A 27760-nucleotide genomic window follows, 5' to 3' on the forward strand; every position below is an offset into this window, starting at 1 on the left:
TTCTACCAATTGTATGGGTTTACATAAGACCTCATCTGTGAAATGGGGATAACAATAAGTTTTCTACACTATAGTCCTAGTATCATATGCCATCAGGACATGAAAGTAATACTGGATTCCTGAAGGCTAGGGAGAAGAGCAGAATCGTTGATTGATTTTGCCCAGAAGTTTCAAGTATGAGCCCAGTATTTGTTGTTTGAAGCTCAGCTCACTAAACATGAGAAGCATAGCACCAGAAGGTAAGCCAGCAAATGAAGAACTACTTAACATGATTGGCTAGAATGGGGCCCAGGAAGGGTGTTGAGAGGTCCAGGCTGTGTCTCTGGTCAGAAAGTATGATCTTCTGTATCAGGCATGCTTTACTTTTGCTGATGACAGAGAACCAGGAAGAGATGCTGTGAACAGATACTACTAGCACTGGACTTTATGTTAATTTCCTATATGAGAAAAACTAGTAGAGAAGACAAACACAGTATGTTACATATGATATGTTTTTAAACCTCTGCTGAATTTGTAATATGGGGCATCTAGGTGGCGCATTGGATAGAACTCCAGCCTTGGAGTCAGGAGGACCTGAGTTCAAATACAGCCTAGGACACTTACACTTACTAGCTGCATGACCCTGGGCAAGTGACTTAACCCCAATTGCCTCACCAAGAAAAAATATAGTAATATGTTTGGTTAGGTTTGTTTTGGGGGAATGTGGAGGCAAACATGATTGCAACCTTTTCCACCCCATTCTTTTAATGAGGGAGAGTGGTACTGCTACATGACACTGGACAGAATCCAGGTTAAAATCTCACCTCTGTCACTTGCTACCTTTATCACCTGTGTCACTGGCCCCTTCTTAGTTTTCTAATATTTTTTTACATTTTTCTCCTTTCTATGTTCTCTATGATCAGCAACACAGGCCTTCTTGCTATTCTTTGAACATGAAGTTCCTTCTCCTGATACTTCCTTTTCACTTTACGTTGACCATGACTGGAAGGCCCTCCCTCCTTATCTCTGACACTTGGCTTTCTTCAAATTTCAGTTCAAATCATACCTTCAAGCAGGAATCATTCCCTCTGTCCATATTAATGCTAATGCTTTCCCACTGAAATTACCTCCAATTTATCCTGTGTTTGTCTTTTATATAAACAACTCTCTTGAATTTCCTTCCTTATGTGAGCTCCTCTAGAAAAAAAAAATATCTGTTTCTTGCCTTTCTTTATTCCTTCAGTGCTAGCACAGTTCCTGGAACATACTGAATGCTTAATAAATGCTCCTTAATTTGATTTTGGCCTCGATTTCCTTATCTTTAAAGTAATGAGGTTTGATTTTTTGTTGTTGTTTTTGTTCAGTGAAACCTGACTGTGACCACATTTGGGGTTTTCTGGGCAGGGATACTAGTTTGCCATTTCTCTCCAGCTTATTGTACAGATAAGGAAACTGAGGCAAACAGGGTTAAGTGACTTACCCATGGTCACATAACAAGTAAGTTTCTGAGGCTGGATTTGAACTCACGAAGATAAGTCTTCCTGACTTCAGGCCCAGTATTCTACCTATTGTGTGACCTAACTGTCCCTAACTGAGGTTTGATTTAGATAATCACTAAAATCTCTTCCAGTTCTATCTATAAGCCTATGATATTCAGGAACAGCTCCCTATCCATTCCTATAACCAGAAGTGAACTTCACGTTTATGCCTTTAAAATAAGATATAGATGGTTTAGTTTTATACCAAAATTCTTTTAATGTACATGTTGCGGTGAATCATCATAAAGGATTCTCTCAAAATATGTTTGTAACCTACTGTGTAATCAAATTTGTTTAAGGCACACAATGACGGACAGAATAAATCCTGAGTTTTAAAGTGCTTTAACAGCTATCCTAAATCCTAGGGGAAAGATTGTATTTAATGGTAGCAATATACTATTACATGTATGATATGATAAACACACTGGCCCACCAAAACATACTTTAACAACTTTAAATCTATTTTAAAAATAACACAACTTTGATTCATTTATGCTAAAAATGTGCCATTTTGGAAGCTGGTAAGCATAAACAAAAACTGATTAAACCATATTTTAAAAACTTTTATTTATGTGAAATATGTTATATTTATATTTACTGTTTAGAGAATTAAATGCTGACATACAAAATGTCTCCATGATTCTGGGTTGGATCTGCCCTACTTAATGAAAATATAGCTAACACCCAGTTATTTGCTGTTTCCATAGCTTTTTACATAATTTTTGCTACCCATTCTTTTCATATAAACACATACATATACATCAGATACAGATACATGTATAGGTATTTATTCAGTTACTTACTTACTCTTGGTTCCAGATTTGTGATTTCATCCATGTGGGAAAACCCTTGTGTTGATCAGCAACCCATTTGTGACTTCTGGTCTTATACTGTTACTTCGCACACTGAGAGGCTCCATGATTTGCTCAGTCATATGTGTCAGAGTCAGGACCTGAACTCAAGTCTTCTTAAAGAGGCCATCCCTCTACCACTGTGTCATGATACTTCTAAATGTGATACTTCTCTGGAGTTTATATTTTATTTAACATTTGAGGAAAGCTCTTTCACTCATCATTTCCAGAAAAATATCTAGGCTTCTTCTTGAGAGGAAGTGTATGGAAGACAGAAAGTCAGACTGAGAATCAAGAAGATCTGGTTTGAGGGACTCTGGGAAGATGGCAGAGCAGGTCTTTGAGACTTACTGTGTCCATTTTCAAGTAGCTTAACTTCAAGTAACTCAAAGCATTGGTGTCCTTATCTGCAAAACAGGAGTCATCTTTCTCTAAGGGATTTTGACTCTAGACTCATGAAGAGACCTATGGAAGCCAGGCTACGAAGAGGAAATTCTGACTTTTTCTCACACTCTCTGACTCAATGTCTCCACCCCCAATTTAATAGAAAATCTTTTCAATAAAGTTAAGGTAAAGCTCATATCTAGGGTTTCCCCTAAAAGGACGAGCCTGTGTCTGTCTCCATGAAGCCAAAGTTGATATGCCCAGCACCATAGGGAATACCTTAGTCTAGTACATCAAGGTGGTATCCCAATCACTCCTGTTTCTATGTAAAGGACATTGTAGAACTTAATGTGGTATGTAAATATTAGCTATAATTTTCCTGGAGAGTTAGCATTGATTACTGCATATCATACACAACAATATCAAAATGGATCTTTTAGTCAGGAAAATTTGGTTCAAGTACCAGCTCTGCCACATATTGACTTTGTGACTGGCAAGTCACTTAACCTCAGAGAGAATGCTAATGTTTAAGAATATAGATTGCGGAACAGTAAGTGCTAATCTGCTTTGGAAGGGTTTCTTCAATCCAGGGTGCGTCTAAAAATAATCACACCTGTAGATCACCTTAATATGCTTAAATCCTATGAATTTTTATATTTTATTGTTTTGGTCACTTCTGAGAAAATTTCTTTAATGATATATATGGAAAAATATAGCTTTCCTATTCCTTTTAACTTTTTAAAAGTTCTCTAGTATGTCAGTAATTCTGAGATAGCTACATCATGATCCAATCTGCCAGGTCTGTAACTTGATTTTCCATGCATATGTATATAAATATGTACATGTGTATTCGTGCAGATATGTACACCATTAACCTACATATGTATATATGTATATACATACATACATGTATGTGTAGATATGTGTGTGTGTGGGTATATTAAATAAACATTGATTAAGTATCCACCACATGACATACCCTGTGCTAAGTACTGAGGATACAATTAATAAAAGAAAGACAGACCCTGACCTCAGTAAGCTTACATATAGGGGGAGAAGACACACAAAAGGAGCCAGAAAGGCCAGGTACACCAAGGGGTACCTGGTACTGGGTCATTATAGAGTTAAGTGAGTCAAAGCAGGAGATATGAAGTGGAGTGATCTAAGTCTACTTTCTGCCCTCTATAAGGGAAGGCATTGGGGGAAATGTGATGCCTTATCTTCTTGCCCTCCAAACAGAGGGGAAAGGGGTCTGCAGGTTTGGAGTCAATCAAGGCTTGAATCAGTAGCTAGTGACTTGATAAGTGATGAGCTTATCTTGGGAGTTGAACCTAGCTATACAGTGGAATATATACTGTCCAGTCTTGCATCTCCACCTTCCTACTGGATATCGTGAACTGGATGTCCCATATACATGTCCCAAATTGAACTCATTATCTTCTTTTCAGTAGGGATTTAATAAATGTCTTTTGATTGACTGATTCAGTTTATATCCCTTAATGTTATTGCAACGACTCAGGCATTACTACTGAGTTGTGCACTTATGCCATCTACCCACATTTCTGTTCTAACAGCAGAGTGCAATGTTTACATCAGCAATGTTTACATGTACAAATACACAATTATTTGTGTGTATTTTAGAATATTGGGGTATATTTTACCTTTCTAAACAATAGGTAATATTATTTCTCAGAATGATAGATTTTCTAATTTTTACTAGAAGACCTCCAGTGAGGAAGAAGCCACTGCGTTCATAGGCAGATTAGCCCATTTCTAGATAGCTCTAAAAATTAGGAAATTTTTCTTTATATCAAGTTTAAGTTTGTCTTAATTCAACCTCCACTTCTTACCACCAATTTTGCCCTCTGGGGCCCAATAGAATAATCTCGAGTTCTTCAGATTCTTGAAAAGTTATCATGTCTCCCTCACCCCAACCCCCAACCCCTTACCAAGTCTTCTGTTCTCTAGGAAAAACATCCAAGATCCTCCAGTTGATCCTCATATGGCATAATCTCGAAACTCATCACCATAGTAGTCATCTTCCTTGGATAGTCTCCAGTTTCTCAGTGTCTCTTCCAAAATGCAGCAACTAGGACCGAGCACAGAGGTGGGTGGTTTTGACAGAGTCAGGGAGAATATCACCTTCTTGTTCCTAGACATCATGCCTCTCAGATTTTTGTTATGTGTCTGAGGCCAGATTTGAACTCAGGTCCTCCTGAATCCAGGGCCGGTGCTCTATCCACTGCGCCACCTAGCTGCCCCAGATTTTTTTTCTTTTACTATCATTACCACATGGATAGATTTTATTGAAATTGTAGTGCACTCAAAACCCTAGGTGAATTCTTAAGTTTATACTTCATGGTAAGCTGGCACTAATGTTTTTCCACAACGTTTTTGCACTTATGTTATATATTACTATTTTGGAAGAGTAGAGAGGAAGACAGGATCTTATGATCTCAACCAAGCTGGAAGATCAGTGGCCACTCATGGGCCCAATGAGCCTACTCCAATTCCAACCTGGATTGGTTCACCCTACCTTAGGCAACCTGATGGCCCATCACAGTGGTGCCACTGGTGCCAGTGTGGACACCTGCCTGTCCTTACCTCTACTGAGGCTCAGAACTTTGCAATTCAAGCAATCTGTCAGCTTCAGCTTTTGCTAGTAACAAGTATTACACATTATGCAAAAATCTCAAGAAATCTAACTTTTTAGAGACTATTTAGCATTATGTTAAGAAATTTAACAATCCAGAACTTCATTTTAAAATCACATAAAAGTGTCTTGATCTCCTATGTGGATAAATGATGCCAAATAAATACTTATAATTACAATTGATGAACAATAGCCTACTTTTATGTCATTTTTTCTGATCTTGCATAGTAGCAAATCACTGTGTATCAGTGAAATATTGCAGCTAAAATAATATTTAATGTGTAAAAAAGGAAATATGTTTATTCATTCTTGGACGTGTAGTATAGTTTCACAGCTAATGTAAATACTGAAATCTTTGCTGACTGAAGAACAAAAATAATGTGACCAGCCTTACATTACAAGGTTATTCAGGAGCAGAGCTAGGAAGCACAACTAATTTCTAAGTCACTACCTTTGTGCAAAGGAAATGAACTTGCCTCACTCAGCATAGTATCGCTATAGTGTCAGTTTTTAATAGGGGAGCTTGGAATATATGTTCATGTCTCAGGATTAGGAAGTAACTACTGTCAGATCAGGATAAGCTCTGATTCACTGACCTTTACACAAGTGTCAAGTGTTATTTCTTTAGGGAGTCTTTCTACAAAGTGACTCATTCCTTAAAGACTACCTTCAACACTCTCACATAGTAAAATTGGCAAGAAGCATTCATTTAATATACATTTAAGATCTAAGCCAAGGTAAAACATAAGGGTTATTTGGAAAGGGAAACTGTACAGCTTTCCCTTGAACTCCAAGTCTACATCATTTAATATTTGTAGAAAGAGACAATATTTCCCACTTTGATCATACAACCATTTTATGATATTCTACCACCACAATTTTTAAAAAGCAAGTTAAATTGATGAGAAATAGCATAGCACAATGGATAGAAGGTCAAACCTGAAGTCTGAAAGACTTTTGCTTTTTAATTCTGCTTCTAACACACATTAACTGTGTAACTGTGGGCATGCCACTGAACTTTTTAGTGCCCTAAGTTTTTGTCTAAGACAATAAGTTGCAGATAACTACCAGCATTTATATAATGCTTTAAGGTTTTTAAAGAGCATATCTTCATTTTACAGAGGAGAAAAATGAGGCTCAAAAAAGTTAAGTAACTTGCTTAGCATCCCAGAGCTAATAATGTGCTGAGGCAAGATTTGAATTCAGGTCCTTGACTACAAATTGATGCTCTATTCACTACATCACCAAGTTTTCTCAAATATGCACTGATGAAGGGAGTTTTTACTCCCATACAGGAATTCCCCATACAGATGAAATCACAGACCCAGTCCAAAAGGTTAAAATGATAATTAAATTATTGGGGAAGCACTAAATAATGCAATGTTCTATCACATAAAATTGTTGCAAGGAGTCCACAATGAAGTCTGAAGAAACTGCTGAAGCTTTTCATGTGATTTGAAAATCTATTAAAATGAGATCTCCTGTAATCTGCTACATCCCTGGGGGCTTAATAAAATAACAGAAATCATAGATCCAATAAAAAAAATTTTATAACATTGAGAAGGAAAAAAAACCCACAAACAAATGACTAACCACTATATTGTGAAGGTTTCTATGCTATGATTACTTTTTTCTTCTCATTCAGAAATGATAGTTCATTAAGTTTGATAGAGGAAATATTGTAGTAATGAATGACCTCTCCTAATTAATGTTGTATATAAATCCAATCCTTGGATCAGAAAGCAGAACACCTTAGTCTTTTGGTTCATGCCTTGTCTTCTCTAAGGCTAGGAGTATGCAGTCATAATGGTTTATGATAAGTTATCTATGATACAATCATTAGCAATAATATTTCTATCCAATACCAGCGTACGTGAATCATGAGACTCTAAGATTCTCCAGGTTACTGTTGTAGGATAGCGTCTGAAGTGAAAGTGGCTACCATGAGTATTAGGATTCCTACCATAGGGAACATGATAGCTGTAACAGTTGTACTGTGGAGAAGAATCACCTTCTTTTCCCAGTCCCACTATACATTATACTCCCTCTCTCATCTTATAATCCCCAAAAATGATCTTCTTGCTTTTCTTCCCACATGGCATCCTATTTTCCATCACCATGCCTTTGCTCTGACTATTCTCAATGCCTAAAATGCATTCCCTCCTCTCCTTTCCCTCTTAGAATGCCTAGCTTCTTTCAAAGCTTGGTTTAAATGCAGCTACAACATGAGGCCTCTCCTGATGCCTTTAGCTCCTTGGTATATCCCAATTCAACTTTATATTGATTTTATATATTGTTACATGTTTGCATATTGCTTCCCACTGTAGAATATAAGCTCCTTAGAGGCAGAGACTTTCATTTTTGTCTTCATATATACTGAGTACCAAGTAAAATGTCTCACACATAGAAGTTACTTAATAATTGCTTGTTGATTGATCCTATCATCTTGGATACCTTGGAGGATGTGGTGCAGAACTATGAAAAGTAAATATAGGAGCACCAAGCATTTATCAGTAAATTCTTGGCTCAACAAGATTTCCTGATGCAGGTGACCCAACAACTTCTCTGATGGAAGATGATCTGCAAAAGTAAGTGATGGTTCACTTATTTATTTTTCAGATGAAGGTGGAGAAGATCATATCTGTTCAGTAAATTAGTGTCATTTCATATTTAGACATGACCTTGGACATATTAAAGGTAATCACTACATCAAGCAAGGTGGGAGTAAGCCTACATTTGATTGGACAATGCCCTTGATGGAGAGAAATAGCCTGTTGAGGGAGAATCACTGGGGCTTTGAGGATGTTTCAAGGGATGTCCAGTAATTCTTTTTTCTTTTTAAAATAGTCTTATTTTTCCCTAATTACACATCAAGGGAACATGATAGCCATAACAGCTGTATTATGGAGAAGGATCACCTTCCTTCTTTCCCAGTCTCACTATATATTGAACTCCCTCCCTCATCTTATGGCCCCCCCAAAATGACCTTCTTGCTCTTCTTCCCACATAGCATCCTATCTTCCATTCAATTACATAACAAGAAAATTTTTAACATTTTTACAAGATATTGAGTTCCAAATTTTTCTCCCTCCCTCCCCTCCTTTCACCTCTCTTCCTTTGAAAATAGTAGACAGTTTGATATAGTTTATACATGTGCTATCATGTAAAACATATTTCCATATTTTTCACAGCTGTGGAAGAAGAAACAGATCAAAAGGAAATAAATCATGAAGAAGAAAAAGAAAAAAGTATGATTTGATCTGCATTCTGAGTTCTTTTTTTGGAGGTGGATAGCATTTTCCTTCATGAGTCCTTTGTACTTGTTTAGGATTATTGTGATGCTGAGAAGAGCTGAATCATTCATAGTTCATCATTGTATGATATTGCTGATACTATGTACAATATGTTCCTGCTTCTGTTCATTTCACTTTACATCAGTTCTTACAGGTCTTCCAGGTTTTTCTGAAATCTGCTTGTTCATCATTTCTAATTACACAATAGTACTCCATTACATTCAAATACCATAGCTTGTTCAGTCATTCCCCAATTGATGGGTATCTCCTCAATTTCTAATATTTTGCCAACAAAAAAGGGCTGATATAAATATTTTTGCACAAGTAGGTCATTTCCTCTTTTTATGATCTCTTTGGAATACAGACCTAATAGTGGTATTGCTGGATCAAAGGTATGTGCAGTTTGGTTGCCTTTTGTGTATAGTTCCAAATTGCTCTCCAGAGTGGTTATATCAGTTCATGCATCTGCTTACAGTGCATTAGTGTCCCAATTTTCCCACATCCTCTCTAATTTGTCATTTTCCTTTTTTGTCATGTCAAGCAACCTGATTGGTGTGAGGTAGTACCTCAGAGTTGTGTTAATTTGCATTTCTTCAATCAAAAGTGATTTAGAGCACTTTTTCATATGCCTATGGATATCTTTGATTTCTTCCTTTGAAGAAATGTCTGCTCATATTCTTTGACAATTTATCCATTGGGAAATAGCTTATATTCTCATTAATTTGACTGAGTTATCTATATAGTTTAGAAATGAGGCCTTTATCAGAGATACTTGCTGTAAAGATTGTTCCCCAGCTTTTTTACTTTCTTCTAATCTTAGTTTCATTGGTTTTTTTTATGCAAAAACTTTTCAATTTAATATGATTGAAATAATTTATCCTATATTTTGCAATACTCCCTGTCTCTTGTTGGGTTATGAATTCTTCCCTTCCCCATAGATCTGAAAGGTTAGGCTATTCCTTGCCCTTCTAATTTGTTTGCTTCACTATCTATGCTAGCTTTTAGCAAGATATATTTTCATTCCTTATCTCTTTTAACTTGGTCTATTTTTGCTCTTACTTAGTCTAAGATCAGGATTGCTACTCCTGCCTTTTTTTCACTTCAATTGAAGCATAATAGGTCTTGCACTATCCCCTTATCTTTAGTCTGTTCGTGTCTCTCTGCTTCAAATGTGTTTCTTGTAAGCAACATATTGAAAGATTATGGTTTTTCATCTACTCTTGTGAGAGAGTTCATCCCATTCATTCATCCCATTCACATTAACAGTTATGATTACTACCTGTGTATTTCCCTCCATCCTATTCTTCTTCCTGTTTTTCCTCTCTCTCTTTTCACCCTTTCCCACTTCACCAGTGTTTTACTTCTGTCTATTACTTCCCATGATCTGCCCTCCCTTATGTCAGTTCCTACTCTCCCTTTACTTAATCTCCACCATTCCTTCTTCCCTGTAGAGTAAGATAGATTTCTGCATTTAGCTGATTGTGTATATTATTCCCTTTCTGAGCCAACATTGATAAGAGTAAGGTTTAAGCAATAGCCATTGCCCAACTTCCCATTTTCCCCTCCACTGTAAAAAAGTCTTTCTAGCTTATTCGTGTGAGATAATTTGCCCCATTCTACCTCTCCCTTCCTTCACACTCAGTGTACTCCTCTTTATCATCTCTTAATTTTTTATGCCATTCCCTCAAATTTACCTTATTCCTGTATCATCAGTCTTGGTATATTTCTTCTATCTGTACTGTTAATGAAATAAATTTTAAGAGTTACAAATATCATCTTCCCCTTTAGGGATGTAAACAGTTTAGCTCTATTGAATCCCTTATGTTTTCTTTTCCCTTTTTATCTGTTTATGCTTTTCTTGGGTCTTGATATTGGAGGTCATATTTTTGGTTTAGTTCTGATATTCTCCTTACAAAGCCTTGAATTTCTTCTATTTCATTGAATGACCATTTTTCCCTTGATACATTGTGCTTAATTTTGCCAGATAAGTAATTCTTGGTTGTACTTTGCCCTCTGGAATATCATCTTCCATGAACTATGATCCTTTAAGGTTTCAGGTGCCAGTTCCTGTGTGATCCTGATTTTGACTGCCTCATAGTTGAATTTTTTTTTTCTTTCTGGCCACTTGTAGTATTTTTACTTAACTTGATAGTTCTGAAATTCGGCTATACTATTCCTTGGAGTTTTTATTTTGAGATCTCTTTCCTGAGGTGATCAGTGCATTCTTTCAATGGCTATTTTGTCCTCAGGTTCCAAGTCATCAGGGTAGTTTTCCTTGATAATTTCTTGAAAGATTCTGTCCAGGTCTTCCTTTTGATTAGGGATTTCAGGTAGTCAGATTCTGATAATTGTCTCTCCAAGATCTACTTTCCAGGTCAATTGTTTTTTCACATGAGGTATTTTACATTTTCTTCAATTTTTACATTCTTTTGAATTTTTTTTTAATGATTCATGAGGTCTCATAATCATTAGCTTCCACTTGCCCAATTATAACTTTTAAGGTGTTATATTCCTCAATTAGCTTTTGCACTTTTGTTTCATTTCAATTTGGCCAATTGTACTCTTTAAGGAGTTGTTTTCTTCAGTGGATATATGTGTCTCCTTTTCCATTTGGCCAGTTCTATTTTGTAAGCACTTTTCCAGACTGCTGACTCTTTTTTTTCTTAATTCTTTGCATCACTCTCATTTCTTTAAAGGGACAAAGAAATGAGCAGAAAACAGAAGAATTCTTCAATATGATTAAACAAACATTATAGATTATAATATCCCAAAGAGAAGACACAAAGAAAAAATAAACAAATTAACTTCAGTGATAGTTCTAGGAACAAAGTTGAATCTAACAAAAAGGGCATCAAATTGGTCAAAAATACTCTGAGGGGAATAAGGGCATATCTAGTGTTGGTAAAGAAAGAGCTGATTTCTATATCAAGAGGAATATCATCATTAAAATGAAGCAAGACAAATTGATGACAAATTGGAAAAAGCAGAGAAAAAAGTAACAAAAGATCAAAGAACAGCTGAACTTGAAAATTCTGTAGGCAGAGATGACAGAACTAGAAAAAGAGAGATCAGAAAGAAAGATTTGGATTTTTTCATTGGATTACTCAAAATTGCTCATTTTGGATCTGAATTTAGTGTAGTCAGAATTATCCATTTTGCATTTCATCATGTTCTCTGTCTCTTATTTGGTCATAAATTTATTAAAGTTCTTGTTCATCCCTTTTTTTTTTCATTGTATTATATCTTTATTTATATATCAAGTAGGCAGTTTTTTTTTCTTTCTTTATATAAGGGAAGCTAGGCTTGCCAAAACCCTTATCAATAACTGGCAAATCATTATTGCACAGGATGAAAGATAGAATGTACTGCATACCTACTCTCAAAGAAGTGAGAGACTCGGAATGTAAAATGTGGCACGTGGTTTTTGGAATAGTCAATAAGGAAATTTATTTCACTTGGTCATGAATATTTGTTATGTACATTTTTTTTCTTTTCTTTTGACTTAAAATTGGGGAGAGATTGTTAAGAAAATAAGATAAATTTGAATTGGAAAAATTAAAATAAAAAAACACAATAAAGTCTTTTGGGATCTTGCTACTATCATAAATAAATCACCAATAATTAACCAAAATTGCATACAAAACTTGCCCAGTGGATACACATCTCCTAAATTTCCAATTCTTGGCCACCACAAAAGAGGCTATAAATATTTTTGTACAAGTAGGTCCTTTTCCTTTTTCTCTGATCTCTTTGGCATACATATCTAGTAGCGGCATTGCTGGGTCAAAGGGTGTGCCCAGTTTTATGGCCCCTTGGGTTTAAGTTTAAATTGTTCTCCAGAATAGTTAGACTACTTTAAAACTGACCAACCATGCATTGTCATCTCAATTTTCCCACATTTTAAAAGCCAGAAAAAAAGCCAAGCAACATGGGCAAGAAGCAACATAGAAAAACAATTATTGATGGAATACTATTGTCCTATAAGAAATTATCAGGATTGTTACAGAAAAAACTGGAAAGACTTACATGAACTGATGTTGAGTGAACTTAGCATAACCAGGAGAACATTGTACACAGAGAAATATTGTGTGATGATCAACTTTGATAGACTTTGCTTTCTCAGCAATACAATGACCTAAGACAATTAAAAAAGACTGAAGATAGAAAATGTTATTATCCACTTCCAGAGAAGAACTATGGAGTCTGAATGTAAATCAAATGATACTATTTCTTCTTTTCTTTCTCGTGGCCCTTTTGTTCTGATTCTACTTTTACAACATGATTAATGTGGATATATGTTTAATATGATTATATATGGATAGCCTATATCCGATTGCTTTTGGTCTTGGGGAGGTGGGGAGGGGAGACAGGGAGGGAGAAAAAAATTGGAACTTAAAATCTTATAAAAATCAATTTTGAAAACTATCTTTACATGTACTTGGAAAAATAAAATACTATTAAGTGAAAAAAAAAAGATCTCAGGAAGAAAAGAATGCATACTTTGTCAAGGAATCATAAAAAGAATAAGGTATTGCTTGACTTCTGAGCTATCCTTTGGAATCCAAAAAGCTTTTGCCCAGAAAAGCCAATGCAATCCAGATTAGAAGGGAAACAGAAAGCTGGGAAACACTTTTTATAGCCAGTGTCCCTGATAATGCCTCATTTCTAAAATATATAGACAATCTGAGTCAAATTTATAAGAATACAAGTCATTCCTCAATCAATAAAATGTCAAATGATATGAACAGGCAATTTCATAAGAAAAAATTAAAGCTATCTATATCATAAGAAAAAATTGCTCTAAGTTACTATTGATTAAACAAATGCAAATTAAGATAATTCTGAGGTACCGTATCATACCTAGCAGATTGACTAACATGACAGAACAGGAACATAATAAATGTTGGAGAAGATGTGAGAAAATTGGAACACTATCCTCCCCTCCATTTATTCTGTTCTCTCTTTTGATCCTTTTCCTCCTCAGAAGTGTTTGCTTCTGATTACCAACTTCCCATCTGCCCTCCCTTCTATCATTGCCCCCCGCTCTGTTATCCTCTTCCTCCCTATTTTCCTATAGCTTAAGCTAGATTTCCATGCGTGTTTCTGTTATTTCTTAAGACAAATCCTATGAGAATAAGATTCACTTATTCCCTCTCACCTTCCCCCCTTCCCCTGTAATGTAAAAGGCTTTTCTTATCTGTTTTATGTGAGATCATTTACGCTATTCTACCTCTCCCTTTCTCCTCTTCCAGTATAATCCTCTCTCCCCCCTTAATTTTATTCCCCAGATATCACCCCTTCATCTTCAACTCATCTTGTGTCCTCTATCTATCTATCTATCTATCTATCTATCTATCTATCTATCTAACTATCTATCTATCTATCTATCTATCTATCCATACAATTTTTCTCCCTCCAACTATCCTAATACTGACATAGGCTCATGAGTTACAAATATCATCTTTCCATGCAGGAATATGAACTGTTCAACTGTAATAAACCCCTTATGATTTCTCTTTCCTGTTTACCTCTTAATGCTTCCCTTGAGTCTTGTATTTGAAAGTCAAATTTTCTATTCAGCTCTGGTCTTTTCATCAAGAGTTCTTGAAAAGTCCTCTATTTCACTGAATGTCCATTTTTCCCCTGAAGGATTATAGTCAGTTTTGCTGAGCAGGTGATTCCTGGCTGTAATCCTATCCCCTTTGTCCTCCTGAATATCATATTCCAAGCCCTGCAGTCTTTTAGTGTGGAAGATGCTATATCTTGTATTATCCTGACTGTGTTTCTACAACACTTGAATTGTTTCATTTTGGCTGCTTCCAATATTTTCTCCTTGACCTAGGAACTCTAGAGTTTGGCTACAATATTCCTAGGAGTTTTCCTTTGGGGATCTCTTTCAGGAGGTGGTCAGTGGATTCTTTCAATTTCTATTTTACCCTCCGGTTCTAGAATATCAGGGCAGTTTTCCTTGATAATTTCTTGAAAGATGATGTCTAGGCTCTTTTTTTGATCATGGCTTTCAGGTAGTCCAATAATTTTTAAATTCTCTCTCCTGGATCTATTTTCCAGGTCAGTTGTTTTTCCAGTGAGATATTTCACATTGTCTTTTTTTTTTTTTCATTCTTTTGGTTTTGGTTGACCCATTCTAATTTTTAAGGAAGTATCTTCTTCAGTGAGCTTTTGGACTTCCTTTTCCATTTGACCAGTTCTGCATCTGAAGTCATTCTTTCCCTCATTGGCTTTTTGGACTTCTTTTGCTGTTTAGGTTAGGCTATTTTTTAAGATGTTATTTTCTTCAGTATTTTTTTGGGTCTCTTTTAGCAAGCTGTTGACTTGTTTTTCATGATTTTCTTTCATCACTCTCATTTCTCTTCCCACTTTTTCCTCTACTTCTCTTACTTGATTCTCAAAATCCTTTTTGAGCTCTTTCATGGCCTGGGACTGATTTGTATTTTTCTTGGGGACTTTTGATGTAGGAGCTTTGACTTTGTTGTCTCCTTCTGGTTGTATGTCTTGATCTTCTTTGTCACCAAAGAAAGATCCTATGGTTTGACTTTTTGAGCAATATGCTCATGTTTGCAGCCAATTACTTAACTTTTAAATTCTTTGTTAAGGTAGGGGTCTGCTTCTAATGTGGAGAATGTACTGTCCCAAGCTTCAGGTATTTTGTGCAGCTGTTTTCAGAGATACTTCTAGAGACCTGTAAGTTTTCAGTTCTTCCAAGGTAGTACAATCAAGGGCAAGGTGTTTATTCCATTCCTGACCTTTGCTCTGGTCTATGTGTGACCACAAGCACTCTTTTCCACCTTGGAAATGTGAGGAGGATTCCCACCTCTACAAGCTCCACCATGCCAGTGCTCCTCCTCGCCCCAGGACCATCACCCAGAACTGTGACCCAGATCCAGCACTGACAAAGCAAGGGATTCTTGCCTTATTACTAGCAAAGAGATCCCTGCAATCCCTTTCTGATCAACCACTAGATTTCCCCTCTGTCTGTAGGCCAACATCTCTGCAAGCACCTACTGCCCTGGGACTGTGCTGGGACTAGGGCTGGGACCAAGCTTCTTTCTCTCTTTGGTCACAGACCTTTTCTACTGACCGTCTAAGTTGTCTTTGGAGTTTGTGGGTTGAGAAGTCTGGAAACCGCCACAGCTGCTCATGATTCAGTCCCCTGAGGCCAGCTCCAGGTTTGCTGAGGCCTCGTCTTTGCCTGCATGCCCACACTGAACTGCACTCCTCTTCCAGCCTGGTGAAATAGACCTTTCCAATCAACCATCCAGGTTATCTTGGGCTGGAAATTTGTCTCACTCTATCTTTTTGTGCTTTCTGCTGATACAGAATTTGTTTAAAACCATTTTTACAGGTATTTGGAGAGGTTTGGGGGAGAGCTCAAGCAAGTCAGTGATTTTACTCTGCAATCTTGGCTCTGCCCCCCCCCAAAAGCCCATCTTTTTAACAAACATGCATACTCAAGTAAAACAAGCAAATAAATTGAGTATATCTGAACATTCATGTCTAATTTTGTTCATTGTCACCCTGCCCAGGAATGTATTGCCATCAGTCTTTTGAAGACATGGTTGGCTGCTGCTTTGGTCCATCACATTATCATTATTATGCTCATCATGAAATTTGTTCTCCAAGTTATGCTCATTTCACTGTAACTCGATTCATATGACTTCCTCAGTTTCTTTGTTATATTAAATGGTTTTTTTATGATGTAATAGAATACTATTACATCATGGTTTGTTCAATCATTTCTAACTACTTATTTTGTTTCTAATTCTTTGTTACAACAGAAAATGCTGCTATAAATGTTAATGTACATATAAATACTTTATTTCTTTACTTGATTTAATATTGCAGCTTATGTTTGTGCATAATTCATCATTATGATAGCTAATTTTATATCACCTGACAGTTATTGTTCCCATATTTTTCTCTCCCCTTTCAATATATCTTATAACTTTCCATATTGTTTAAAAGAGACCCTCTTACTATGTAACACATTTTTTCTTTTGCCAGATGAACTTGCTTTATATGTCATGACATTCTTTAATTCTTTAATTCATCATCATGAAAAGATACTTATGACATCAGATATTAAAAATAACTGATAACCAATTCTTTTTTAAAAAATCTGACTTTCATTATAACACTCAAGATTTCAATGGGATTTACATCAGGCAAGGGTTTAGGTAAATGTAGTATATTTATCTTCATTTCTTTGATAAATTTTTTGTCACTTTGTGGTGTGTTGAAAGGTCATGTTGTAATATTCCTTCTCTTTTTGGGGGAGTTTCTGTGATGCCAGAACAACTCTGCTTCAGAGTACAACAATATATTTGTTAGAAGTTATTATTCCCTCAAAAGGAAATAGATTTCCCAACCCACATGAAAGTTTTTTTAAAAAAAAACCCTAAAATGTTTTTTTAAAAATTTAAAAATTTATTTATTTTAGTTTTTAACATTCACTTCCATAGTTTTTTGAGTTTTAAATTCTCTCTTCCTCCCTCTCCTCTCCCCTCCCAAAAACAGCAAGAAATACGATATAGGATTTACATATACGTTCATGATAAACATTTTTATATTAGTCATGTTGCAAAGAAGAATTAGAACCAATGGGGGGAACCACATGAAAGAAGAAAGAAACAATAAAACAAGAGAAAACAACAACAAAGAGAGAGCAAGTAATGTGTTTCCATCTATGTTCAGACTCCACAGTTCTTTCTCTAGATGCATTTTCCATCACAAGTCTTTTAGAGTTGGTTCAGTTCCTTGCATTGCTGAGAAGAGCTAAGTCTATCAACATTAATCATCAAACAATGTGGCTATTAGCGTACAGTGTTCTCCTGGTTCTGCTCACTTCACTCAGCATCAGTTCAAATAAGTCTTTCCAGGTTTTTTTTTAAAGTCCACCTGCCCACCATTTCTTATAGCACATTCATATACCACAATTTGTTCAGCCATTCCTTAAATGATGGGCATCCCCTCAATTTCCAATTCTTGACCACCACAAAAACGGTCCTTTTCCCATTTTTATGATCTCTTTGGGATACAACCCTAAAAGTGGTATTGCTAGGTCAAAGAGTATGCAAGTTTTTTAGCGCTTTGGGCATAGTTCCAATTTGCTTTCTAGAATGGCTGGATCAGTTCACAACACTACCGACAATGCACTGGTACACCAATATGCCCATATCTTCTCCAACATTTATCATGTTCCTGTTTCGTCGTGTTAGCTAATCTGATATGTGTGATGTGGTACCTCAGAACTGTTTTGATTTTGATTTCTTTAATCACTAGTGAATTTAGAGCATTTTTTCTTAGGACTATAGATAGTTTTAATTTTTTTTCATATGAATATGGCCTGTTCATATCCTTTGACCTTTAATCAATTGGGGAATGACTTGTTTTCTAATAAATTTGACTCAGTTCTCTATATATTTTTTAAATGAGGCCTTTATCAGAGATACTGGCTATAAAACTTGTTTCCCAGCTTTATGCTTCCTGCTTCCCTTCTAGTCTTAGTTGCCTTGGCTTTGTTTGTGCAAAAACTTTTCAGTGTAGTGTTATCAAAATCATCCATTTTGCATTTCATAATGTTCTCTGTTTCTTGTTTGGTCATAAATTCTTCCATTTTCTATAAATCTGATAAGTAATCTATTCCTTACAATCCTAGTTTGCTTACAGTATCAGCTTTTGTATCTAAATCATATACCCATTTTGACATTATCTTGGCATAAAATGTAGGCCTACACCTAGTTTCTGTCATACTATTTTCCAGTTTTCCCAGCAGTTTTGTTAGATAATGAGTTCTTTTCCCAGAAGCTGGTGTCTTTGGGTTTATCAAAGAGTAGATTACTATAGTCATTGACTATTGTATCTTGTGTATCTAACCTATTCCATTGATCTACCACTCTATTTCTTAGCCAGTACCAAATAGTTTTGACGATTGCTGCTTTATAATACAATTTAAGATCTGGTATGGCTAGGCCACTTTTCCTTGCATTACTTTTCATTAATACCTTTGATATTCTGAATCTTTTGTTCTTCCAGATGAAATTTGTTATTATTTTTTCTCACTCTATAAAATTATTTTTGGTAGTTTGATTGGTATGGAACTAAATAAGTAAATTGATTTAGATATAATCATCATTTTTATTATATTGTCTTGACCTACCCATGAGCATCTGACATTTTCCCAAGTATTTAGGTGTGATTTTATTTATGGCAAAAATGTTTTCTAATTGTGTTCATGTGGTTCCTGGGTTGGTTTTGACAAGTAGACTTCCAAATATTTTATGATGTCTACTGTAAATTTAAATGGAATTTTGCTTTCTGTGTCTTGCTGTTGGGCTTAGTTAGTAATATATAGAAATGCTGATGATTTATATGTGTTTATTTTATATCCCACAACTTGCTAATGTTGTCCTGATGGTTTGCTGATGATGTCCTTGCTGCTGACTTGCTGGGACGTCTCCCATTTTGTACTGCTCCCCTTTCACCAGAGTGAGAGGGACCTTTCTAAAAGACTGCTTTTTGTATCTCATCTTTCTGTTGACTCAGGTATTCCAGGGTTTTTCCTGGGGTGATATTTTCTGAGTTTTTAGAGGTCAATAAGGGAGAGTGTGAGTGACTCTCTTCTCAGTCTACCATCTTGGCTCCCAGACCATCTATCTATCTTAATGTGAAGAGCAGGTCTCTTAAACCATAAAAGTGCCCCTAAAATATTTTTAAGGTGATGTTTTCTAGTCTAATGAAGACACCAAGATCTTATAAAGTCACCTAAATTGCTTCTGACAATAGTTTTGGTATATGATTGACTTTATAAAAAGAATTTCATCAACAGAATTACAGTTGTACTCATCTTCATTCTTCCAATCACTGTATTGCTTTGGTCATGATGATTCATTTTTCACAAGAAACATTAAGAGCTTTTAAAAAAATTGGTATTGTTTTCCTTCCGACTTCAAGAAGCATATACCACATCGTAGAAGAATAAATAACAACCTCTCCATTTGCTAGATTCCTCTGAAGGCTTTTGCTTATTTCTGGAGGAAGGGGGTAGAGTGAATTAATTAGACTATTTGGCAGCAATACTTCTGTTCTTGGAGTTTTTCCATTTTCAAGCACACATCTTGTGTTTTGATGCAACTGAACCTGTTTCACTATGAATTTGAGTGATTCTTCAAATGCTTGGCTTCTTCAATCCAATAGCCACTGCAATATCTCTAACAAGTCATCAAAGAGTCCTCTTGAAGAAATATAATGTCTGTGCACTTCTCTGAAGTGATATTAATTCTTTAAAAAACCCCACAGAATTAGAAACATAAGAAGAGAGCAATGAACAATGAAACAAATGTATATGAAGCAAACTTTGTTCTCAAGCGACTGATAGTTGACTGTTAAGTGTGGAAACCAGCTAAATATGGTTTTGTCTGGTCAAGACAAACATTCTGAGTCAGCCTAGTATCAGCAGATGCACATATCTGAAATACTATCAAAATTACTACTTACCTTAAAAATATTGTGTCTTCCATCACCACAGGATTGAAATTATTTTATGTTTCCTCTGAGCTGTGAGACAAATGAAAATCCTGAGAGACAGTGTTTCTGGGTAATTAATAAGCAATCTATTAATCAAGCTAGTTGAAAATCAATAAATTGGTGGTCAGTGGTCTCTCTCAGTAACCAAAGAGAAAACCATGGAGATCTCCAAATGCTTAAATATCTTTGAAAAAGGAGGCACCCCTGGCAGGTGTAAATCAACCCTGATTGGTGAACAAGTAATGAGAGGGTAGACATATTAAAGAGGAGGTGACCTAAAAATCTTTAGTTCCTCTTGCTGAGAATGTGACTTGAGCATGAGACTCACCACTTTCAGCAATCTGAACAAAGGAATCCATCTCTATCTGAAGCACTCTGGTTGATTTTCTCCTTCATGAGCTGAGTTCCCCTAGACTGCAATGGGGAATAAAATGACACGGGCTTATTTCCTAAGGACAAGAATTCACCTTAAGGTTAGATTCTGTAGATCATTCTAAACAGAAGTAAGACCCCCTAGTTGGGTGGGTTCTGCCTAAGATCATGGAACATGTACCCTGAAGATTAGGCCAATCTCATCTATTTGCCTTGCCCTTCAGAGAGTTTTAATGACCTATAAGGACTGGTCCCTGAATAAGGAAACAGAAATAAAAAACCTCAATCTTAATTTAATAATTGGTTATTAATATAATAGAAAAATAATCACTTTCTTAACTGTGAGGATTAAAATTGTTGTGTGCTTTGGAGCTCAGGTTACTGTTCACGAAAGTCTTTACCTGAAATTAGTGAGATCTCTTTCCAGTTTTGTTGTGGTGAGTAATGTACTGGAATATAATGAAAGTATTCATGTCTTTATTTCATTTCATGTATATTTATGGTTTGACAGTTTAGTGTTCAGTTTCTTCTATACTGAAGCGTTTCCAATAGGTGAATTATTGATATTTCTTATTTGTCCTAATGTATTTTGCCTTCTTGTAGTCTTACAACTTGAAAAATCAATCACTCCCTGCTCTTGTCTTCAATGTCAAGTTGATCATCATGATATAATAGGGCCTCTTCATAACCCTTTCTTTGCTACCCCGTCTATTTCTTAGATTCATAGGATCAGTTTCATCATCACACTAGCTAGGGGGTACTAATCTAATCAGAAATATCATCAGCCCCCAAGTGGAAAGTGTTTAAGGGTTTCATCCAGCACTTTACAACCAACTTAGTGGTCTTGGGATGTATGATGGCCTGCCTAGCATTTTTTTTTTTATCATTGCCAACCACTTCCCTGCCACAACATAGATGGTGGATTCGAGGACTATCATTAACAATAATAAATTGACATTATAAATTTTAATTACCTAAGCAGTACACTATTAAATAATCACTGGTTATTATACTATTTTAAAAACAAATAAGCGACATGCATATACTCCATAGAATGAAGGTGAGAATTTTGACTATGCTTACATGTCTTTGCCATTTTTCTTTTCCTTATCTCCTTTTGAACTTTGTGCTGTTGAGGTTGATTTCATAAAGACATTCCTATATTCAGATCCAAGATAAAGCCATTGCATAGCTAATTGTTATAGTTCATTACATATATCTAGCATTGAGAACTTAGTTTTTTGAGATACAGCAAAAGTTGTTACTTTTTTATCTAGTTTGGATCAAAATAACATATCTGCTGCAGGAACAGCAGCTGTAGTATATTGATGTCTACTATTTAATTAGCACTTGTTCAATGAAATTTACTTGCATGAAGAGAAAATATACTACAGAGTGGGCCACAGAGACCTAGAGAGATATACTATTTGCTATATAAGGGACTCAAACTACTTAATAAAATCTTAACTAGTCTACTTACCTAGTCTTCGATTTCTTTAGGCCCAAATAACATGAGGCTGAGAGCTACAATGCGCCCATTTCAAGCATTTTGTGTATGCAGGTATATTGGTAATGGTAGTTAGACTGTGTCCTTAGAAATACCAGACAACAGACAGAACCAGAGCAACCTGAATTGTCATCAAATGATCACTTCAGCCTACTGAAAGCTGGGCCCATGTCAATTAGTGATCTGTGTGGGACTCTCCTGGACAAGCTAGAGTCAATCAAGTTGGGTACTTTGACATAGTTTCTCACATCACAATGACAACAGCCCATACTCAATAAACCATGTATTCAAATGTCATGAGAAGCATATTGTTCAGTCACTTCATTCATGTCAACTATTTTTTGGGCAGAAATACTGGAGTGGTTTGCTATTTCATTCTCCAGCTTGCTATACAGATGAGGAAACTGAGGCTAATAGAATTAAGTGACTTGTCCAGAAGTACAGATATCTACTTAAAAGGCTGAGCAACAGAGCTGTATTTTCCTACTGTCTTCTAAGAAAGGATGTTTGGGAGAAGAGAAATTGAAAAATACAATACCTATTACCTGAAAGATGTTTTCTTCCATTTGATTTTCTTTCTTTTTCGTCTTTTCTTTCATGTATCAGGTATTAAGATATAAATAAAATTAAGTCCTATAAATTCTTGTTTTGGGAATCATTATCCCTATTAGGAACATCAACAGAAATTTATTGGGTGCCTAAGATCCAAGTCAAGCTCTAGCGAAATGTCCTTACTTTGTGTTTTTGGAAGTTAGTAGGAATTGGAGTACTGGATATCCAATTTAGCTATAAAATCTGTGAAATGAGTGATATTTCAGACCACATTCCCCTGTGAATGTGTGGCATATTTGTTTTCAGTTTCATTTGTTACCTGTATTGTTGGAAACACCATCTTCAACAATAATTACATTATAGAATCATTTGTGTATTGGAGCATGATAATAATAATAACAACAATAACAACAACAAACAAAATAATAATATACTGATGGAACTTTGGGAGACAGGATGACTAAGCAGCAAATCGCTATCACTCTCCCCTTTTGACCTCTTAAAAACAAACAAAAAAAAACCGGAATATAGTGGCCCAGGAAAGATCCTAGAACAGTGGAGACAACATAAAGATGGAGTGGAGCACTCTTTTAGCCCAAGAAACTGAAAGGATCCACAAGAAAGGTCTGTTTCACTCATGTAAAAGGGGAGCTCATTGCAGGACAAGAAGTGTCCCAGCAAATCAGCAGCAAGACCCACCTCAAAAAACCAGAAGGAGATCTTGAGCTCCAGGGTGGTGGAGCAGGCAAACGCCAACATCAGGACCTCTTACACGCTTTAGCATAGCCAGGGGAACTGGCAGATTCCAGGTCAGAGAACCACTAAGTGCACTGACACAGCACCCAGTGAAGGCATCCTCCAGGAGCAGAATACCAAGTGCTTCAGCACAGCCAAGTACAGGCAGGCGACCTCCAGCAACCAGACCTTCCCCTGCCTCAGCAAAGACCCAGGCACATAGACATGCTAACTGAAAAAATGATTTGTTAAAAATAAGAATTGGTCAAGTGAAAGCTAATGATTCTGTGGGATATCAAAAATTAGTCAAATAAAATCAAAAGAATGAAAAAAATAGAAGAAAATGTAAAATGCCTCATTGAAAAAAATAACTGACCTAGAAAATGGATCCAGGAGAGACAGTTTAAGAATTATTGGTCTAATGAAAGCTATAATAAAAAAAGAGTCTGGGCAGTATCTTTCAAGAAATTATCAAGGAAAACTGTCCTGAATTCCTAGAACCAGAGGGTAGAATAGTCATCAAAAAAAATCCATCAGTCACCTCCTGAAAGAGATTCCAAAAATAAAACACCAAGGAATACTGTAGACAAATTTTAGAATTACCAAATTAAGGACCAAATATTGCAAGCAGGCTGAAAGAAACAATTTAAATAGCATGGAACCAGTCAGGATTACACAGGACCTAGCGGCTTCTACATTAAACGATTAGAGGGTTTAGAACATGATATTTCAGAAAGCAGAGGAGCTTGGATTACAATCAAGGATCAACTACCCAGCAAAACTCAGAATGATCTTTCAGGGGAGGAGATGGACATTCAGTGAAATAGGAGACTTCCAAACCTTTCTGATGAAAAGGCAAGAGTTCAACAGAAAATTAGACCTTCAAATGCAAGACTCAAGAGAGGCATGAAAACGTCAAAAGGAAAGAAAACAAAAACATGTTATTCGGTTATATCCCTACATGGAAAGATAATACTTTTACTCTTGAGAGCTGTATCTTCATTTTGACATTTAGGAAGAATATACATAGACGTAAGGTGTGGGTATAAGTTGACTTTGATGTGATGATACAAAAATTAATTAATTAATTGATTGATTAAGTGGTTAAAAACGATTGTACAGGGAGAAGAGGAAAGAAGACAGGAAAAGATAAATTACATTACATGAAGTGGCACAAAGACCTGTTACAGTAGAGAGAAAGACAGGAGAGAGGTGGATATTGTTTGAACCTTACTCTCATCAGACTCGGTTCAAATGGAATAACATACACACTCACTTCAGTATAGAAATCTATCTTACCCTATAGAAAGTAAGAGGGGAAAGGGGAAAAAATGGAGAAGGTCAGTAGAAGGGAATGCAGAAGGGACAGAGGTGGTGGTCAGAAGCAACACACTGATGAAAAGAGAAAGAGAAAAAGGGAGAAAAGCATAAACACAGGTGGAGAATAGAATGGAGAGAAAGACACAGTAAATGTAACTGTGAATGTGAATGGGATGAACTTTAAGATAAAAGGGAATTGGATAGCAGAGTGGAATAAACACCGTAATTCTACAATATGTTGAAGCAATATATATTGTGCTTCAGCTGAGGTGCAAAAAGCAGGGACAGCAATTTTGATCTCAGACAAAGCAAAAGCAAAAATACATCCATGTAAAAGAGATATGGTAGAAAACTACATCCTGCTGAAAGGTGACATAGACAATGGAGTAATATCAATACAGAACATTTATGTACCAAGTGGTACAGCATCCAAATTTTTAGAGGAGTAGTTAAGGATGTTACAGGATGAAATAGACAGCAAAACCTCCCCCTCTCTGAACTAGATAAAACTAACCACAACAAGAAAAGACAAGAAATAAGTTAATGAGGTGAATAGAATTTTAGAAAAGTTAGATATGGTATATCTCTGGAGAAAATTGAATGGGGATAGAAAGGAAAATATATTTTTTTCTAGGGCATAAAATTCTCACAATCCAGTGCAGAAAGGCAGAAACATTTAATGGATCCTTTTCAGATCATGAGGCAATAAAAATTACACGTAATAAAGGCCATGGAAATATAAACTAAAATTAATTGGAAAGTAAATAACACCATTTTGAACAATAAATGGGTAAAAACAAATCACAAAAACAATCAATAACTTCATCTAAAAGAATGACAATAATGAGACAACATATTAAAACTTATGGCATGCAGCCAAAGTAGCTGTTAGGGGAAGTTTATAACTCTAAATGCTTAGAGTAATAAAATAGAGAAAGAAGAGATCAATGACCTGAGCATGCAACTAAAAAAGCTAGAAAAAGAAAAAAATTAAAAATCCTCAATTAAATACCAAATTAGAAATTCTGAAAATCAGAGGAGAGATTAATAAAATTGAAATTAAGAAAACTATTAAAATAATAAAACTAAGAGCTGGTTATAGGGAAAATCCAATGAATAGATGAACCTTTGTTTAATTTGGTTAAAAAAAAAGGAAAGAAGAAAATGAAATTACCAGTATTAAAAATGAAAAGGGTGAATTCACCACCAATGAAGAGGAAAGTAAAACAGTCATTAGGAGCTATTTTGCCAAACTGTATGCCAATAAATCTGACAATCTAAGTAAAATGGATGGATATTTACAAAAATATAAATTGCCCAGATTAACAGAAGAGGAAATTAAATACTTAAATAACCTCATTCCAGAAAAAGAAGTTAAATAAGTCATCAATAAATTCCCTAATAAAATATCTCTTGGACCAGATGTATTCACAACTGAATTGTACCAAACATTTAAAGAAAAATCAATTCCAATGCTATATAAACTATTTTGGAAAACAGATGAAAAAAAGAGTCCTACCATATCTTTATATGATACAAATATAGTGTTGATACCCAAATGAGGAAGAGCCAAAACAAAGAAAGAAAATTACAGACCAATTTCCCTAATGAATATTGAAGCAAAATTTTTAAATAAAATATTAGCATAGAGATTACAGCAACTTATGACAAATACTATACACCATTACCAGGTGGAATTTGTATCAGGAACACATGGCTGGTTCAATATGAGGAAAACAATCAACGTAACTGACCATATTAAGAACAAAACTAACAGAAATCATATGATTATCTCAATAGATACAGGAAAGGTTTTTTTTTAAATAAAATACTACCCCCATTCCTATTAAAAAGACTAGAGAGCATAGGAATCAATGGGATTATCCTTAAAATGATTAATAGCATCTATCTAAAATCATCAGCAAGCATTATATGTAATGGGGATAAACTAGAAGCATTTCAAATAAGATCTTAGCTGAAACAAGTATGCCTATTATTACCTCTGTTATTCAATATTGTACTGGAAGTGTTAGCTTTAGTTATAAGAGAAGAAAAAGTAATTGAAGGAATTAGAATTGGCAATGAAAGAAACAAAACTATCATGCTTTGCAGATTATATGATTGTATATTTAGAGAATCCTAGAGGATCAAGTAAAAAACTACTTGAAATAATAAGCAACTTTAGCAAAGTTTCAGGGTATAAAATAAACCCATGTTAATTTTTGCATTTCTATATATTACTAACAAAGCCCAATAGCAAGAGATAGAAAGAGAAATTTCATTTAAAGTTACTGTAGATAATATAAAGACAAATCCTGGAACTATACAAACAGAATTGCAAAACACTTTTCACACAAATGAAGTGAGATCTAAATAATTGGAAAATTTTCAGTTGCTCATGGGTAGGCCAAGCTAATATAATAAATGACAATTTCACATAAATTAATTTACCTACTCAGTGCCATACCAATCAAACTACTAAAAATTATTTTATAGAACTAGACAAAATAATAAGAAATTCTTCTGGAAGAATGAATGGTTCAGATTATCAAGGGAATTAATGAAAAGAAATGCAAGGGAAGGTGGCTAGCTGTACCAGATCTAGAACTGGTACAGCAATTATCAAAATGACTTGGTGATGGCTAAGAAAGAGTAGGGGATCAGTAGAATAGGTTACGTGCAGAAGACACAGCAGTCAGTGGCTATAGCAATCTATTGTTTGATAAACCCAAAGACACCAGCTTCTGGGATAAGAACTCATATTTGGCAAAAACTGCTGGGAAGACTGGAAAATGTTAGTATAAACTGGGCATAGACATACATCTTACACTGTAAACCAAGATAAGGTCAAAATGGGTACATGGTTTAGACATAAAGGGTGAGAGTATCAGCAAAGTATGAGAACGAGGAATAGTTTACCTGTCAGATCTACGAAGAATGAAGAATCTATGACCAAACAAGAGATACAGAATATTATGAAAGGCGAAATGGGCAATTTTGATTACATTAAATTAAAAAGGTTTTGCACAAAG

This window comes from Phascolarctos cinereus, unplaced genomic scaffold, assembly GCF_003287225.1.
Source record: "Phascolarctos cinereus isolate Bilbo 61053 unplaced genomic scaffold, phaCin_HiC Scaffold_4;HRSCAF=312, whole genome shotgun sequence".
Lineage (NCBI taxonomy): Eukaryota > Metazoa > Chordata > Mammalia > Diprotodontia > Phascolarctidae > Phascolarctos > Phascolarctos cinereus.